At 39.9% G+C, this 19,551-nt stretch overlaps 1 protein-coding gene across 6 annotated transcripts in view; it reads right to left on the reverse strand.

Moving 5' to 3' along the window:
• LOC114912536 (receptor-type tyrosine-protein phosphatase S-like) overlaps positions 1-19,551 on the reverse strand; it is a 150,168-nt gene that overhangs the window by 85,753 nt on the left and 44,864 nt on the right. For 2 of the 6 annotated variants that reach the window (XM_029259773.1, XM_029259766.1), the window contains exon 2: positions 18,684-18,762. The exons of 1 other annotated variant lie outside the window; for it this stretch is intronic. The gene's annotated coding sequence lies outside the window, so the exon portion shown is untranslated. Of the gene's footprint in view, positions 1-10,902; positions 11,076-11,124; positions 11,173-12,200; positions 12,277-18,683; positions 18,763-19,551 lie in introns of those variants that run through there. 3 more of the 6 variants (XM_029259769.1, XM_029259768.1, XM_029259767.1) reach the window with 3 other exon arrangements.

Genomic DNA, 19,551 nt, shown 5'->3' on the forward strand with positions numbered 1-19,551 from the left:
GGACGCCAGTCCGTCGCAAGGCACCCCAAGCGGGATGCGAACCCCAGACCCACCAGAGAGCAGGCACAGGCCAAACCTGCCACGCCACCGCACCCCTCTTCAATGAGATCACCTGACTGAAATTCCTGTTCTATATATTTACATATGACAATGCCAACATCAAAATATTTTATAATATTTGTAGGAAAAATGATTTCCATTTTTTCCAGTTGTAAAATTGGTAGCATGAAATGCGTTAAAGGGCGAGTAATTTTTGCACTGTCAATGTCATCTTTGGACTCCATTTGAAAAGCACAAGGGAAACACTATTTGCAATAGTTTAAGGGATATCTATGTTATTTAAGTTATTTGATTTCAGGACTTGTATTCATATTTCCATGTATATAGAATTTATTTCTGAAAGTTTGCTTTCAATCTGCTCCTTCAGTGGTGAGCTTAATTTACCATGATCAATGTTATAATAATTTCAGACTGCCATGTGACTGAAAGCAGGGAATACATTGTATACCTGATATGCCGCGACTCGATACAACGTGGAATCACAGGTCAGAGCTTGGACCCCAACTATTTTTTGATCAATTCTTTTACACGTGTTTCAAAACTTGGCATTTCCCAAAGTCAAAAGGTAAATTCATGTAATATAGCGATTAGTACAAGACAGACCAATGATGGAAAAAAAAAGTTGACATTTTTATGAAAGACTTTTCAAAGGATGCCTAGTAGATCTATGTTTTTGTCATTCATGTGCTTTACTCAATTAGCTAACTTTTGTCTCCAAATCAATTAACATGGTTAAGGTTACAATTACAGTTAGAAATTTACAATTATTTGCCCATCTGTGTAATTTCTCTTTCTCCGAGTAATTTTAGGGCCAATATCTTGCTCAAAGGTACTACAACCAGAGGTGGGGGATCAAACGTATGACCTTTTGGATCCAAAGGTAGCAACTCTATCCATTACGCTATAACAGCTGTTCCCTCGTTACTTATTTTTGCTCACACACGTGTGTGGAGGGTTGCTATTACTTTCATTAATCTTCTTTAGGAAGCAAGCTGTAGTTAAACTTCCTTAAACTTTCATCAAAATGGGAAACTCGTTACAACATGGACTCACTTATAATGCGGCATGGACATTTGGACCCCGCCATCCGCCTTATATTGACTCTACAGTGTATATAGAGTTTTTGAATTTGCAATAAAAGAAGCACAGTGTGAAACACATAATAGGCAGTACATAAAATACCAATTATGGATGTAAAAATATGCAGTTGTACTGAATAACAAACCTGTTGTATGGCAAAAGAAGTGTTTTTTTTGATAAGCTGCAGCAGTTTTCCATTTTATCAAACTGTTAGACACAGCAAGCGTGTAGTATGTGCAACTGAGACAGTAATCTTCCAGATGTTATAGTATTGCTTTTCAAAATACTGCTCAGTGGCTTTATGATTTCCAAGAGATTGCATTACAGCGCAGAGTGCACATTGATGAAGAAGATGCAAATATAGGCCATTACAACTTCTCCTTTGTCAGTCGTATAGAACAGGAGTGACTGATCATCTGCTGTACTTTGGCTCCCAGTGCTACTAGCAGTGTGCATCATTCATCATGCTATATGCTATAAGAGCATCTCCTGGAAATGGGTTCACATTCAGTACACCACTTTTTCTTGCCTGCAGGCATCATCTTTTTACACACCATGGTGCTGAAGTGAACACCTGCCAAAGGCAGTCGCAGCACCTCCCATTGCTGGTGAAGAACCTTCTTTTTCAGTTGTCTTCCTATTGCACCAGCCCTTCATCTCAAGAATGGACATGCACAGTTTACCAAAAAGTTGAAAAGTTACTCTGAATCCAGATTTCAGTGACTGCGGCAACGGATCAACGCTCCTGCGCGAGCTTCACCCTGTATTTGTCAACGCTATCTCCCGACTGATCGAACTGTGAAAAGACTTGCCCTCGATAACAGCGATTTATTACCCAGTAAAGTTTTTTCTTTTTTTTTTTTTTTTTTGTGCCGCTGTGTCTGTTCCCTCTGGAGCTGCCCAAATCCCGAGGAGAGAAGATAAAGCACGGTATTATTCTCCGGGAGGTGGTATTCTGCCACAGAACAAGGTCAAAATGCTGAGAAAAAGTAAAGCGTCTAATAAAAGGGGAACAGACGGGAGTCATTAGTCTTCCTTCTAATCTCAGCACTGTGCAAGGAGGAAAAGCGACGGTCCCTCCATCAGCTGCGTCTCCAGCATAAATCCCTTCTTCCTGTTTAATAGCCAAAAGCAGCTTTACAGACAGGTAAAGCCCCTACACCCCCCAGCATAATAACTGCAGCTCTCATGGCACAAGTACATATGCATATACAAACAAATAAATAAAATAAAGAACCCTCCCACCCCCTCTTAATCTTCAAATCATGAAATATCTCCCTGCGATTGTGGGTCTCTCTCTTTCTCAGCGGGCTGCATCACTCTTAATCAGGATTATCTTCTCGGATACTGAGACAGAATAGGCAATTTATTTATTTGCATTACTTTTCCCTGCAATTATTATTTATCGCTGCAGAGCTTTTCTGCATTGAAGCACTGGGGGAATGAATGAATAAATAAATAAATAAGATGAATGAATAAATAAACAGAGATGTGCACAGGGCCTTGTTAAGTATGCCTTAGTGGCAGAAGTCTGCAATGAGGATCAGGCAGGTGAGTCCTCGTCAGGGAGAAGCCCTAAATCCTGATCAAGGTGTTCTCCAGGTTTCTACCGGTGCTCAGGAAAATTTCTAGGGTTCCTCCTCTAGTGTAGCTGTACCAAATTTGAGTCTTGCACTTGACTGCACACACTGTCCCAGGAGTTTGCCATAAATCAATGAGCCAGGCTAAGCAGCATACAGTATCTATTGACAGCAGTTTGCATGAGGACGGAATGGGACCAAGTGCAATGCGCAGCTACTGGGTAGAACCCTGCTGGTTATTGCAACCTACCCAGCAGACAGAAGTCAGTTTGTTACTAATGCTGGAACTCCTGGCTACAATAAGAAAACAACCCAGAACAGAACAGAAACTGAATCTGACTGATTCTGTAGGCCGGAAATACACCTTAGTGGAATACACGTGTCCATAAATGGAATACAATTCCATGCATTTCCACCATAGGAAGCTTTGGCAGCATCTTTTTCAAAGGTTTATTATCCCATCTGCATTCTTTCCTCCAAAATTTTGCAACTCAAAGAAATGAGAAAAGGACTACAAAACAACAGAGGAAGTTCTTCAGCATGCCAGTATTACATCTCATCAACACATATTGGTGAAGTTTTCTTTGGAGAACACAGCACTAGACTTAGAGCTGAAAGGAATTTGCCACAGAATTGACTCTAATTGCCGTACACTGCCAAAAGTCTTTGATGAAGGTCATTAATGATGCATAAATGGTTTCCGTGTGTCAACACTGCAATGCTCTACAGAGAGTATGCCGTTTCAGAAAGGGATGCATCCCTATTCCACGCATCTCCATGTAACTGTTGTAACAAATGTCACCCTTTTTTACTCATTTAAAGTCATACAGACAATCGAGATCTATACAGCAGAAAACTTGGATTGATTAGGTGTCTGCAGCACAATTTCACACAAGGAAAAAAAAACCAATCACACATGAACAATAAATACATACTTCAGCTATTCCGTGTTTACCTGTAAATTCAATAAAATGATCTAGAGAGATAAGATACATTACTGACCAAGTATACAAGTACTAGAAATTTAATGTAATATACGACCTTTCATGACCTATTTTATTGACCCCAAAGGAAACCGCATGAGGCTACAAAAGCATACATATAGCAAAGTAGTCATCAGACTGATACAATACTGGAATACTACTGTGATAGGTTTAAACCACCCCAGATAAGCTCAAGGGTGCAAATAGTGAACTGCAGAGAAACAAAAATAGCAGTGATAGCTCAACTGGAAAGAGTATCTGTACCAAAATGACCACAATAAGCACTCTGGAGTGTCCTGTTTGACGTCTCAGAACTCTAGTACAGATAATGCCACACACAGGATTCGCATTAGCAAGAAAATGGCGTAGTAAAACTCAAAGGGCATACAATGTTGGCACATATCAAGTGCAGTTAGTTCAACGTCTGAGCTCCCAATCCATTCCCCAACTATGATATGTCCACCCACCATTTAGAAGCACTAAAAGCCCACCAATCTCTATCCTACACCGCCAGAGATTTCCACCTGCTAGCATAGTTGAAGACCCATTTGCAGTCTCATAATTCACATGGTAAATTTTAGACATTTGTTAAAAAGAGAGTAGGCACAGAAAATGGATATGGAGACAAAAACTGAAAGAAGGTAATTCACAAACATCCCCATCTTTTCACAGTCCATTCACTGAGGAGCCTAATATAGCAATTTTTCTCCTGAGCCCTTATTTTACCTTTCATTCAGTGCTCCCATTATCCTCTTTTGTGTCACAGGCATCATAACCCCCTCAGCCTCTTCCTAGCCTTTTGCGTAATATATAAGTAGCAGCTGCTGTCTTCCCGCAGATGCCTGGTGATTAGGGGAACATGACTCATAAAAAGGCGAGGGCCGTACCCTTCTTGCCCAGGGCTCACTGTTCTTACACAAAAGCTAAAGGATTAATAGCATTTAGCAAAAAAAAAAAAAAAAAAAAAAAAAATCTCAATGCCCATCCCTTCAAAAAATTGACTCAATTCTCTTCTCACAGACAAACACACACACACCACCACCATAGGTATATTGGCACTCCACTTCCTCTACCTCCCTCTCTCCCGTGCAGCACCTTTATCACTCATCATACATGCTATAAGCAATGATGTCAGTGATTACGCTCTGTAGTTATTACATTATGTCTGCTTACCTGCTTGGCACGAACCCTTATTTAGAGCAATTAACAGACTATAACTTCAGTTTTGGTAAGAAACACATGATTCAATATTGACACAAGCCATTTCACCCAAGGAATGGGTAAAATAACACTGTTACACCTGGGGCTCAAAGACGCGAGTACATTGTTGCACTTCATTTTTTACCATTTTCTCCTAGTAAAAAGTAATTTTTTCAAGTCACCTTGAAGGTGATTGAAAGGGTGTTGAGATCATCCAGAGCTGAGCACCACCCTTCAAAAATATTTGCAGATTTTACATTGATCTTCCAGATTATGCATATACCATACTGGAATTACATTAATCATTGACTTTGTCATATTAAAACATTTAAAAAAAAACAACAGTTTTTTGCTGCATTATTCTTAGGGGGTTGAAAACTAAGGAAGGTCATACTCTGTTTTGTTAGCTGATGTTTTTAGTTTCTCCTACACATAATCTTACACATTTGCACACAGAGGATCAAAAGGAACCAAACAAAGCAATTATTATTATTCCGCTACTAAGCTGACACTTTTAGCCAAAGCAAATCCCACTCTACCAATGCATACCTTTTTGTAACTTAAGAACTTTTAGGTTAAATATCTTCTTGAAGACTGTAACAACAAGGCCTGCCCTTACTCTTGCTTTTAACCATCACAGTGCCTAAAGTTTAGCAATGCATTGTTTGGACACAATAATGTGATATTAAAGTCACCCAACACAGGAGCTTTAAACTTGGAAATAGAATTCAAAAATATTTGAAGTCATGACTTTTTCCTTTTTACTGTCTGTATGAATCAAAGCTCCATAAAAGGAAAAAACAAAAAAAAAAAAAAAAAAGCATGTGTTATTAAGAAAGCGCACTCTGCATACATGACCTGCTTTCTGCCATGAATAGTGGCGGAAAAGTTTGCAAAAGTTATAACTGGTATGAAGAGCCAAGGGGAGGGGTGGGTTTATGCCAGCTCCTTTTGTGATCGGTCTGGGATCTCTAGCTGATAATTACACTTTACAAGCTGCACTCTGGGCACGGACAAGAAAAAGGGGGAGAGGGGATGAAAGCCTGAAGGTCAGTTCAATCTAGTGAGGGGGCAAGAAGCCAAAGAGGCTGCTGCCCGATGCAAAGCAAAAGTATTTTAAACTTTGCACTCTTGTCATAATGACAACAACTGAACCACATCCCAAGAGCCTGCTGACAGTTGTTTTGTTGTGGTAACAGCTATATGACAGTGCTGTCAGATTTGAAGAAGCCCAGGAAGAGAAGACATACGTTAGCATATCACGATGTGCACCGCAGCAGCTCGGCAATACAATGGAATCAAAGTCTGGGGAACCTGATCAGTCCATTTGGTTTACTTTGTGCACCATGCTGCTCTGCATCTGGCCTGGGTCCATAATTCGAGTCACCTCAGAAACCGAAGGCGCCGTGGTTAAGAGCAAACCCCATCCGCGAAGGTCGGGAGGTAAAGATTGCTTTCACAGAGGATCCTCTGGGGCCTGGCTGCGTTTCAACAGCAATGGGATCCGTCTGGAGCGATCCGCCAATTCGGCTGCCAGCCCACCTGACTGAGCGGTCAATAACTCTGCGAGACGGACAGCTGCTCTTGCTCCAAGGCTCACTGTGGCGGGTGCGGGGTGAGATGAGACTAATGGGAAACTCTAACCTGGACGACGGTCCTTGCTGTGTGTATCAGCAGTTTTGGACGCGGGCAAGCTAAAATTAAATGCTTCTCGTAAAAGTAGGGCTTAATATGATGGGTGCCTCCTGCAGAGCGGTGCAGCGGAGGTCTCAGGTGAAGCCCTCTGAAAACCTGTCAGATGCATCTCCCCACAAGGCCTTGTAACAGGAAGCACTTAGCACTTACACAAAGATCTGAACCAGAGGGTGCCTTTCAACGAGGTGGGGGAGGGGAAAAGGTCCTTTTTCGACCACGAGACAAACTGCAGCCGTGGAGAAGTGAAGAGGACCCATTTAGCACTCAGGACAAATTAAGAGGAATAAACACAACCGTGCTGCAGACTGGAGGACCCTGTTGTAGAAGACGTCCTCCTCCTTTGATCTGACAACATGGGCGTCTTCAGTGCCACCTGCCAGCAATGGCTCTAACTGCAAATCTCTGTGAGGGGCTAATATCAGCAAGTTAGGCAGTTTTTTTTCTATAAACCACCAACTTTGCGATTCACTGTGTTGGGGGATTGGAGGAGGGTTTGATGATCATTTTAGTTTAACTAGACTGAATCCGTCACAGCTGGAGCTGAGAACGCACTTTGTCCAGCTTTTCACCTCCGCATTGCCTCACTGTCTTGTTAGCAAAATGTGGGTTTCAAACCACACATATTCTTACTGCATACGTTGCTCACTCAGCTCCCAGTACTGCAGTACACGGCAACAAAAGCCAAGGCAAGCACCGATTTGGAGCACCACCTCCACCACTCAGCTGACCTCCTCCGTTGTGGTGTATAGTGTCTTTAGGATCTCAGCGGATGCACAATTTGTACGGACCTTCCCCTTTCCAGAACTGATTCGCCATATTAATGCATGCACCCATTCTACTTTCCTTTAAAAAAAAGTGGATATATAAATAAATTACTTGCTGATGATTTTTTTCTCCCCCCCCACCAGGAGTGTCACCAACAGTAATTTTCAGCGAGGTTACGGAGTACTTGTAGGAGTCAGAGAGGAGACTGATTTTCAGGAGACTGCTGAACCCTAAATACATGCCATTTTTGTGTTCCTGCAAAGTGATGAACAATATTTATTAACTTGTATTTTGGTGGTGCATCATATTAGGTACACCAAATTCTCCTCAAACCATTCATACAGCAGAGCAACATAACACATTCACTCCACAGGCAAATCAAGAGTCACCAATTCCCCTGAAACACATATCTTTGGACTGTGGGAGGAAGCCTACACAACCAATAGTACAACATTGCACATTTAAACCTACATCTAAGTGCACAGGCCTGGTGCTGTGAGACACCAGCACTACCTCCTGTGCCACCATCCAACCCTACGAGCACATATCCACTATCACTGGGACTTTATAGAAGAGAATGAAAACCTGGACACCATCAGATTTCACTCACGACAATACAACACTGACCACATCTGTTTCACTCAGTAATGTAAGCCATAGCTGTACATTTACATGAACGTTTATTTAGCTGATGCTTTTCTCCATAGTGACTTACAATGTTAAGCCACTTAGTTATTTGACCATTTATACAGCTGGATAAATTTTACTAGAGCAATTTAGGTTAGATACCTTACTTTCCAATTATCTGGTCATAATATTAACCCTGGGGTAATATGGTCAAAATGACTTTTACTAATGAAAACATCTAAGTGAACAGAGATGGGGGGGGGGGGGGGGACTACTGAAACCAGCAGGAAATTAATTTTGACATACCAGGGAAAGACATCTTAAAAATCCTTTATTGTGGAGTATATTTTGGGTACAATTTAACATTCAGGGCCAAAAGGTGGAGCAGTCTGTGCAGAGTTTGAGTGTTCTCCCCATGTCTGTCTGGGTTTGCTCTGGTTTCCTCCCACAGTCCAAAGACATGGCTTTTAGGTGAGCTGATGATGCTAAACAGCCAATAGTGTGTGTGTGTGTGTGTGTGTGTGTATGTGGGTACCCTGCAACAGACTGATGTCCTGTTCAGGGTGCACTCCTCCAAACCTAATGATTTGGGGATAGGCTGCAAAATGTTGCAACACTAATAAAGATAAAACAGTTAACGAGTGAGTGAATTTAACACTCTCTTAAGACGGAAAAAGCTTTAGTGACATCAAAGTTTACACAATCAACATAAATTTTTTCTCTGATAAATTCTTTAAACATTTTGAAATTCAAAACACATTTATTCATTTAGGTGACATGTCCCTCCAAAGTAGCTTACAATGTTTACCTACCAGCAATTATTTACTCATTTACACAGCTGGGCAATTTTACTGAAGCAATTTAGAGTAAGTGCCTCACTCAAGGGTGCTGAAGCTGGAGGTGGGAGGCAAACCTGCAACCTTCTGATCAGAAAGCAGCAATGCTGACCACCACACTACCAGTTGTCCAAGATTGTCATAAGTCACTGCTTTCATATTATTGTTGTTAGTAACATTTGATATCTTTGTCTAAGCTGAATCACAATGTTTAATAATCTATTTATGCAACATACATTGACCAAATTTGAATTTGGGACTCAATTTACAAAGCTATAGCCCTAACAGCACTGCCTGCTTGAGATATTCTGTTGCTATTGTTCTATTTTTCCCCAAGAAATATTTGACAGTAATTGCTTTTCATAAACACTTCAGTCAGAAGAATAGATTACCAGTGTTTCTCCTTATAGCCACCTTTTGCTTCAGCTGAATAATTTCTCAGAAATTTCAGTAGTATCATCTGATGTTCAAAGAAAAACAATTAAAAAAAAATTCAACTGCCATGCCAAACCCCAAGATAACCAACAATTTTTATCTTTATTCAAAATAAAATGAAAGTGGAGCAGGATCACTGTTACAAGAAAATGCTTTGAAACCCTGATGGCAACTACACTTCAGGTAACACCAGCTGTAGTCTGAAAACAACAAACAAGAGCAAAAATGAAATACATTGGGAAACTTTAGCAAAGGATGCAGGCAATTCTGAGAATGCAGACTATACTAAGAGTCTCCAGAATGGCACTGCTATTAAACACTTAAACAGCACAGCCGGATAAAAGAGCTAAATATTCCACTGAAAATTTTATGAAATACTCAGACACAAGCTATTCATCAGGTATCAATAAAAGCAGCAGTATACAATGTCAGCTCTCTTATTTAACACAGATCATTCAGCAGCTGAACATATACTTAACTGGTGGAAAAACTGAGCAATCCATTCATTAAAGTTTCAAATTAAACTAAAGACACTGGATAACACTTCAAACTAATATACCAGGTTTAAAAAGTAATGTTTGATTTGATCCGCAGCCCACTCTGTTTTTTGATTGCAAATACCACAATAAATCAGTGTGGTCATTTTTTTGCAAGGAATAAACAGTGGTCTAGTGCATTTGACTACCATGGTAAGAAAAAGATTTTAAAAAAAAAAAAAAAAGGAAAAAAAACTTGGAAAAGTGCAAACACACACAAATTCCTGGGAATTAAGAATTAGAATTTGATTTGGTTAACTGGAGGTCAAACTGCCAAGGAATAACGCAGCCAGTGTGGGACAATGGAGAGGATCCTATATTCCTACATAGCAAGAAAAAGAGGCACAGTGGATTAAATAAAAGATTCATAGACAGATGGGTTGATGAAAGCTGAATAGATGGACAGATAAAAAAAAAAAAAAAACTGATGGAGGGATGGATGGATGGATGAGAGATACAGCAAATGCTAGTTCAGTGTCAGTAAAACAGAATGTTAAACAAAAAATGTTTGGAATCTGACGCTGATAGGCACATTGCCAAGCAAAAACAAACATAAATACTGCCATTTATAGAGAAATCAACAGATTTTAGAAGGTCGAAATCAGTGTCTCCAACACAGAAACTTTTTTTCTCTTTTCTTTTTTTTTTTAACATGACTCTGAAAATTGCGAAAGCAGAAAATTGTTACAGTTCAACACGCGAACACTGTACAAAAATCCTTATGAAACAGGATGAAAACAGTACTGCTGTTAAAGAGCAAATAAAAATCCACTAACTTTCCCAGCAGTCAGAATGATAATATATAAATTAACTCATTCCTTAAGATAAGCTTTCTGTCTGTTTTACATTCATTGACGTACTAAAAAGACGCGATATTCATATTCATATTGTCTATTGAAAAATCAAGGTTTGTCAGAGACACTTCACACACGGGGAAAAATACTCTTCTTAGTAAACAGACCTTAAATATATGTTAGCTGCTTTGCACGCCATCGACCACTGGTAATCAGTATCACAAGTGTGTGGCAACCGTGTATCATTTCATTTATGACAAGAAAAAAAAAAAAAAAAAAAAAAAAGCGCAAGTGATCGTTTGCAGTCTTACTTGGGCAAGTTCGCAGCGTCCTTCGCAAAACCGCCCCCTGAAGCGCTCTCGACTCCTGTCCTTCGGCGCTGCAGGGCCAGCGGTGGGAAGCACGGAATCCCGCCCCCCTTTCCAGCACAGCTCTTAAATTAAATCCACGAAGACACGATGTTTAACATCAGCGCAATCGCTTACTCCCAGCACATTTCTCTCGTTAAAACACCTATCCGCTCGCATCCATACTCGTGGTGGTGCTCTGCTTTCATACTCAGCGATCCTCCGCATACCGAAGCCGCCGCTGAAAATAGTGCACATTTTTATCGTATATTACGGTAGACCAAGAGACGAATAAAAAAATCTAAACAGTCGGTAAACTTCCTCCATGTGCGGATTCACCTTTCTTCTTATCGAAAAATGATTACCGTTGAATAATATTTCTAATCAGTTTTATGTCAGTAAAATAAAAAACATGTACGACCCAAATATAATAATCACGTAATTAGTATAGCTTTCTTTTTATCATGCACTTTTTTAAATCTGTAAAGCAATGTATTAGATAATAAAATTATCTGACACTTTTTGAAAGTTTTAAAATGTATATTTTCTTGTAGTACTGTGGGTTTAAAACACAACATTTAAATGGAATTTCTAATGAACTCCCGTTTGACAGAACTTAAACTTTGACTACTATTAAAATAATTATTCACAAACAAGACCGTGAAATCGTTTGTCATGATTATACTTGAAGGGTTCGGAATAAATTGGTCATGCATAATTAACTTTAAGAGTTGGTGTGAAAATATCATGGTTGTTAAGTGTGTGGGAATACTTTTTTTCACCTGAACGCAATGATTGCTTGATTTTCTACGACCTGCTGAGTTTTAATTCAAAATACTGGGTTAGGATAGTCGAGATAAGAGGTTTACATGTCAAAATGTCCAGGTCGTATAACGTATCACAACACAGTTTTAGTAGATCATGATCATGCTGTCTTTTTTTCCCAAAAAATTGGAAAATGCGTTTGGTGGTCTTTCAGAGGAGTATTAAAAGCTCCTTGGGGATAAAAAAAAAGTTCAACTGAAGAATGGCAGACCGCATGACATTCACAACCTTTAACTTTTAAGTTAAATTTTAGAGCAAAACTGACGCTGAAGACGTGTACAGTGCAGTTAGCTGTAGTACGATTTGTGTACACCGGGCGCCTGGTCAGTACTGACGTGTTGGCCCTTCGGATACCATAATCCACCGTGAAAACGCGCAAATAAAAAAAAAAATGACCCCATTTGTTTCATCGAGGCGATGTGCGACTCTGTACAAACCACATGTCAGCCCGGGTTGTCACTCTGACAGGTCGTTGTGCTCTGTATCGGACTTTCAGTGAGGCGTCTAGAAATCTTTTAACTTCTGGAAAAAAAAAAAAAAAAAAAAAACTTCAACGAGACCCAGTTTTGTACTATTTCCCTTCTCTAAATTTAATATAAATATTGTCTTGTTAATGTAAAGAGAAATTAGATGGGGGGTCTTGGGGGTCAATATTAGAATCATATAGTAGAAGTATTGAAAATATTTTATAATAATGGAAATTATTAACTTTCAGTTGACACTGTTTTTGACCCTACCTTTAAGCCCAGCTATTCTAGGTTCAAATCCAAACCTCCAGCTTCTAGTACTTTGAGCCTTGCTTACTTAATGTGAATTGTACTAGTAAAACTACCCAACTGTGTATGTTTCTTTGGAGAAAAATGCCAGCTTGATGAACAAATGTAAATGATTTGAGTGATATTTACTTTCTTGTTCTCTAAGCCCCACAATATTTGTTATTAAAGCCTTGAATTTGCAACAAAGCTTCACAGTGACACGGGTGTCTGGTTTTGCTTGGTTTAGTTCCAGTATGCACAGTATGTCTTGGGATTTTGTGAAAAAGAAAAAAAAGTCAGAAATATAAAAGTTATGCTTTACAAAGATCAAATTATGCTTTCAGTGTGCCATACTTAATTTGTTACAGCATCTGGAATTGATTCAACTGTTTTGGACCACAACTGTAATAATGTGTCAGTGAATGTTGTCTGAGTCCATCTTTTTATGCTAGAAGAATATAACAGGAAGCATGCACTGTAGAGTCCTGTTGGTTTTTGGAAATTGAAGATTGGATTTTTAGTACCCTAGCTAAAGGTACTTATTCTGCATTACCCCAACAGGAATACCATGCTGTGTAAACCAGTTAATCAACATAAAGTTGCTTATATAATATTATTATTTGCTTTGGGCAAAGGGCTCCGCTAGATAAAGGTTAATAACAGTGATGTGTAATGCCATAAAAAGTTAATGAAGTACTAAGTATTTGCATGATTCTATATTTATTTCCCTGGCCTCCCATTCATACAGACCTAACCTGTTCACTTCAATAAATCTTGAGCCATGGACCGTCTGCTTGACATGGTGCATTGGACATTTCAACATGAGACATTTCACTCGGGTGATGATGATGATGGATTTTGCACCCATGTTACTGTGAGAATCAATAAAGCTGAAGTTACAACTTAACATGGCTACAGCATGATAGTGTAATGAGTTCTGTATGCAAACCATAAACAATAAATTATGCAAAAATATGCACACATAAGTCAGTTCCAAATCAGACTTCCTCTACTTTTTAAATGTTATATTTGAAAAATCTTTCTACAGAAAAGAAGAACTTCCTGGGTGTCTGTTTACACGCAAAGACACAGAAATATACACACATACATTGTATATGAGCTTCAAGAAGTTAAATGTAAATATATAAATACATATATGTATCTCAATGATCAACTTTAGATTTTCATAAATAGAAAAGAAAACTACTCTGTAGGCCAATTGAGTTCTGAGAAGGTACAAGCTTTATAGCAATTTTTCTTGCACATATCACAATTTCTTCAGACCTGTACTTTCTGGGCTCATTAAAACACAGACATTTGTAAGCATGAGTGATTCTTTGTTATTTTTTTATTTTAATGGAGAAGCAGTTATTTGTCTGAGCTGCCTCCGTGCTGTGTTATCTTTCTCTGTGAAAAACACATCAATTCTGAGGAGTCAGACATCCCTTGTGGCTATGCTCTCCTGTAAGCACTCGGAGCTGCATTCTCTCTGAAAAGTAAATGTTTCCGTTTCTGAGGGAAAATGAGGGTTACCTCCATCTGTTATCCTATCACACATATTGAAAGAAACCTGCAAAAGGACTTTGAAATTATTACAGACACATTATTATGATTTCCTTTGTTGGGATGTTTTGCATTCAGCAGTGTACATTTTAATCATGTAGTCACAGATACATGTTATGATATGAAACACAACAGATGCACAAGGTTCTGATGACAATACCCAAATTTACCCACATCACACCGCCTTGAAATTTACCATTCTGTTGTGTCTGTTTTTGTCTACTGAACACCAACATGAACAGCATGCATTTCCTACAATACACCTTGCCTTTCAATTTTGTTTCTGGAAATATGCCCAAAAAAGGTTTGTTAAAATTTGCCTGATAGGAAAAAAAAAAAAGAATGGGTCGTAAATCAGGCTTAATAGCAACAATTAAATGAGTATGAAAAAGTGAGGAAAAAAAAAAAACAAAATTGAATTGTTCTCAAATCAGGGACTGGGTGTAAATTAAAATTTCTCCTGGCTCCATTTCATGCCCTGTTTCTCTCCTCTCTGCTAAAGCTTCTTTCAGTGTTTAAGGATCAGCAAAGGAGGAATACCTAGTTTTCCTTCACCCACTTAGAATCTGTATTAAAGAGCTGGTTCATAACAAGTGTTTCTACAGTGCCAAAATGTGTTGTAATATTCAACTGAAAATAATAATTAACCATATAACATCCGAAAAAAGACTGAGAAGGACAGCAGCATGCAGAGAAGAAAATGGTATGATAAAAAAACAAGCATTAAAAAGAAAAAAAAAAAGAATGAAAATGTGTCAAAGGGCTCAAAAATAACCATGATATTTTCAGTTAAGGATACAAGTAAGCACCGTAATATGTGAAGAAGTCTATATGTTTCGGTCTGTAGGTGAAATACACTCTTGCGTCTCTAAGACGTACTCTGCTAAATAAATACATGAAAATGTAAATGAGGGAGGGGGCGTGCGGTGGCGCAGTGGGTTGGACCACAGTCCTACTCTCCGGTTGGTCTGGGGTTTGAGTCCCGCTTGGGGTGCCTTGCGACGGACTGGCGTCCCGTCCTGGGTGTGTCCCCTCCCCCTCCGGCCTTACGCCCTGTGTTGCCGGGTAGGCTCCGGTTCCCCTGCGACCCCATATGGGACAAGCGGTTCTGAAAATGTGTGTGTGTATGTGTGTGTGTGTGTGTGTGTGTGTGTGTAAATGAGTGGTTGCTGTGAAACTAATTCAATTCCAACTCCAACCCCAAAACAACTCTGAAATCCAAGTTTTATACAGAGTCAGCCATTTGACTCAGAAAGGACATTGCATAAAAATTAATACAAAAAAGGCATATGATAGAGTTTATTGGTACACTGCTAGCTGAAAGCTGAGGTGTTGTAAAAATACGAATAGTATGGTGTTATAGAATGAGTGCAGAAAATGACAGGACAAGTTCAGGTGTACATAGTGTTAGTAAAAGGACAAATGAAAAAAAGATATGCAATAATACATTAAAACCCCCCCCCCCTCCCCCCACACAACACACACACACACAGTCTGAACAACTTGTCCCTTACGGGGTCGCGGGGAGCCGGAGCCTAACCCGGCAACACAGGGCGTGAGGCTGGAGGGTGAGGGGACGCACCCAGGACAGGACGCCAGTCTATTGCAGGGCACCCCAAGTGGGACTTGAACCCCAGACCCACCTGGTCCAACCCACTGCACCACTGCGCCCCCCACATTAAACCCTCTTATCTCAAAATTAAAAAAAAAAAAAAATGCAGTCACCTATTACTGTTAGTAATTTTCATCACTCAACTCTGTAAAGCACAGAATAAGGATCTCGTACCCAGGAGCACTTATAAACATCTATACTCATGTCAACAGAAATTCTTTTCTCCTTGGACAATGATGAGGTGACCCTAACCCCTGTGACTTACCGAGGGGACTATTTATATTTTAATATGACACACTTTCTTTTTGTCGAGATTTTCCCGAGAAAATGATAGAATGAGCTAAGGTGCGAAATAAGAATACACATGTAGTTTCAGGTTGTCATAAAAAATTAAAATAGTTTATAATTAAATGTTAATATAAAGGGCTATGGAATTAAACAGGGCATCTTTTATGCATTGGCTCAGTGTATACCCTTTTCATACAAAAGCAGCTGTGTAGCATCATGGTCTTGGTCAGTCCTAACTCTGTCTCACATCTTAATGCTTCATCAATATGGTTTGCACACAGCTAGAGGCAGAATAACTACTATTAATAGCGTGCTAACATTTTTAAACATTTCTTTGCTGTTTTTAAAAAACAAGTCTGCGATGAGCCCTAACTAACATAGCACGCTGTGCTTCTGGGATAAGGTATGGACCACAGCGACCGTGACTTGGAGTGTTTTCACCAATAAAACTTTTAATTTAAAACCAGAAAGGATAAAAGAACATAGCTATACAAATTATGAAATAACATACATTTGTTAAGCAAAACTCATTGCCTCTAAGCTCAGCAGATATTGAGTTCAGTAATTTCAGTGAAACTGAAGAGAAAATCCTAGCAATGGGCATTTTTTTCCCACCCTTTTTCATGGTGAGGTGATCGTGTGCATTCCTGTACAGTACCAATCAAAAGTTTGACTACAACTGGGCAATCTAAGCAATACTTGTATGGGACAGTGACAGCAAACCTTCAAGTGTCCTACATCTCTGGTAACTTCTGCAAAAAGCTGGGAAGACACGTCTGATTCTATCCAGATCAAACTTATAAACGGAATGGCTCGGGTGCAAAAGCTAGTTTCCATCATGCGTACTCAAACTTTTGACTGGTGCATTATATCCAAACCTCCTCCATTTCCAAACAGAACATTACAAATGGTAGAGTAATAAAATCCATTACCTCAAGATGCAAGGTTAATTTACAGTTCTACGATCATAAATAAGTAGTGTTTACAGTTGAGTAGTAGTCATTTATTATTGTTCTTTATGATGTTTATTACAAATGTAAAGTAGAGTGGAGTGTACAGCCCATAACACACAGGGGGTACTTGGGCATATTAAACAGGCTGTCAGCCTTAACGACACTTGCGCTGTATTGTCTGCTAAAGACAATGCCTTGGATGCAAGCAGTAAAAATTAATCATGCTTGCTCTAATTGAACTTTTACAAGGCACACTTCCACAGGGCCACGACCTTATTCAAGCCCCGTCGTCTGTTTTTATTTTCAGGCTGCGCGGCTTGCGGGGATTTGCCAGTCTTTTCTCGCTGGTGAGTTTGCCCCCCTGCCCTCGTGAGTATAAATAACACAAAACCACACTGAACACAGGCCAATTTTGCATGCAAAACAAGCAGCCCCCCACAAATTCGCCAATGAACTGAGAGCCACATTCCCACATTGAGTCAAATTGTCGGAATATTCTACGGCGTATGTTCAATGCCTTTTGTTACCTGTACAGTACGTTCCTCATTGGACCCACGCTTGTGGTTCACTAATACAATCGGATGAGTCAGGTCATTTTGAATGAGGGGATCGCTTTCATGAACATGCTTTGTATAGCAGTCGTATATTGCTCCTCATTTAAGAGCAAGATTGAACAGGTTGTTTTTTTGCCTTCAGGAGACAGGGCTGTATTATCGTTCCCTCAAAAGGCACCTGCAGTTTTTCAGCGGACTGGGAGCTCGGTGTTTGGTGTGTGTACAGTGCACAAGCATACTGTGGGAGCCTCAGAACAAAACGATGGCTTTAACATGATCAATAAGATTTGCTGTGATCACAAAGAAGGGCTCAAGCTCTAAATGAGAAGGTCCCACGTGGTACAGGAGGGGAAACGTGTGCTTTCCAGTCAATTTCCTTCAAAGATTTACTGAATATCACAACTCCCACAATCTCTACTGGACCCTGGGAGAAAATCTATAATATTAACCTGTTCTGATTAGTATATGATGTCACTCACTTTGCCTGTCAGACTTGTCGATATTGATGTATTGTGCCAGTGACAGGACACAAATACCCTGGGAGTGACAGAAAGATGTGTAGAAATGTCCATCCTCCAGTACAGCATTCACATATCACTCCAGTATAACATATCCATGTCGCCATAACCCAAATCATATTACAAACAATGGCCTAAATATATTGTCCATGATATCACACGTTAGTACATACAAAAATAAATAATTCCTTAAATCACACACACATTGTCTGAAACCGCTTGTCCCAAGTGGGTGAGCGCTGAGCCGGAGCCTAACCCGGCAACACAGGGCATAAGGCTCGAGGGGACACACCCAGGACAGGAGGCCAGTCCATCGCAAGGCACCCCAAGGGGGATTCAAACCCCAGACCCACCGGAGAGCAGGACCCGGTCAAACTCGCTGCGCCACCACGCCCCCTTCCTGTTCCTTAAATCAGTGCACACCATATGATTTGTGGCACCTTCTTCGTCATAATATTTTTAATTCTAAAAACTCTAAAAAAAATTACAGTTTACATAAATAAAAAATGAGATCAATTTTATTACACACTTCAGATTTTTTCCAAGGAGAATGGAATTTTAAACGAGCCTAATTATTCCACTCGCTCTCTGAAGTATTTTTCTGCATTCAGCTCCTTGTTATTGATAAAAGCAAACGTCAATTGCCAGTACATAACACTTTTTAAACATGCTCTTACCACAGTTGATTTCAAAAGCCCTTCAGCTTCATATCCTCTGGGTTTTTTTTGGTATAGTCTTCGGTCTGAAAGAGTATACCTTAAACAGGGAAGAAAATGAGAAGGAAATATTAATGGAAGGGATAAATAAATGAAGTTCCATCTCTGCCATATGAACTTTGGGAGAAATGACTGCTCATCAGGGGCCCTTTCCACCTTCAATGCCCACAAGAGTGGTCAAGACTGATTAATAAGGATCACTGCTGCAAAATTACAATTATTTCTGCATGTCTTTTTTGACTATTTCACTCTCATATTTAGAATAAGCCAAGCCTGTCTGTGCTCTTGGAGCCAATAATTTGGCTGCACGCCTTCACTTAATGTTGAGTCAAATCTCTTGGTGAAGCTGGCTTGTGTTTCCTTTGGTCATTGAGAGAAGCTGGCCGGGTAATTGAGGAAACAATGTAATTAAGCTGTGCTGTTTAGAGCACCACAATGAACATGATTAATGTGTAGGAAATTAACTATTAATAACGTAACAAACAGCTATTAATAATGGCAAAGGTGGTAGTTAACAACACAACTGACTTTCCCCTTGTACCTTCACATATTTGTTCTTCTATGTGTGATTTGTATTTGTTGTCCATCTGTAAACGGATCCAGCTTCCTGCCTGTCTCTCCCTCCACCCGCTTCCTGCTCTCCTGTCTCTTAGCACAGTATATAGACGGGCCCCAGCGACCTCTGGGGGCACTGTTACCACGACAACCAGCTATCAGGCGGACGCAGTCCCTCATCCTGACGGGCCGCTTTAATTCTCGCCTGCCCAATCACGGCAGCCGGCGGTGGGGAGAGGTCCCATGTGGCAGGTAGAGGCTTGTTCTGTGCCTT

The sequence above is a fragment of the Scleropages formosus genome, chromosome 2, assembly GCF_900964775.1.
Source record: "Scleropages formosus chromosome 2, fSclFor1.1, whole genome shotgun sequence".
Classification (NCBI taxonomy): Eukaryota; Metazoa; Chordata; class Actinopteri; order Osteoglossiformes; family Osteoglossidae; genus Scleropages; species Scleropages formosus.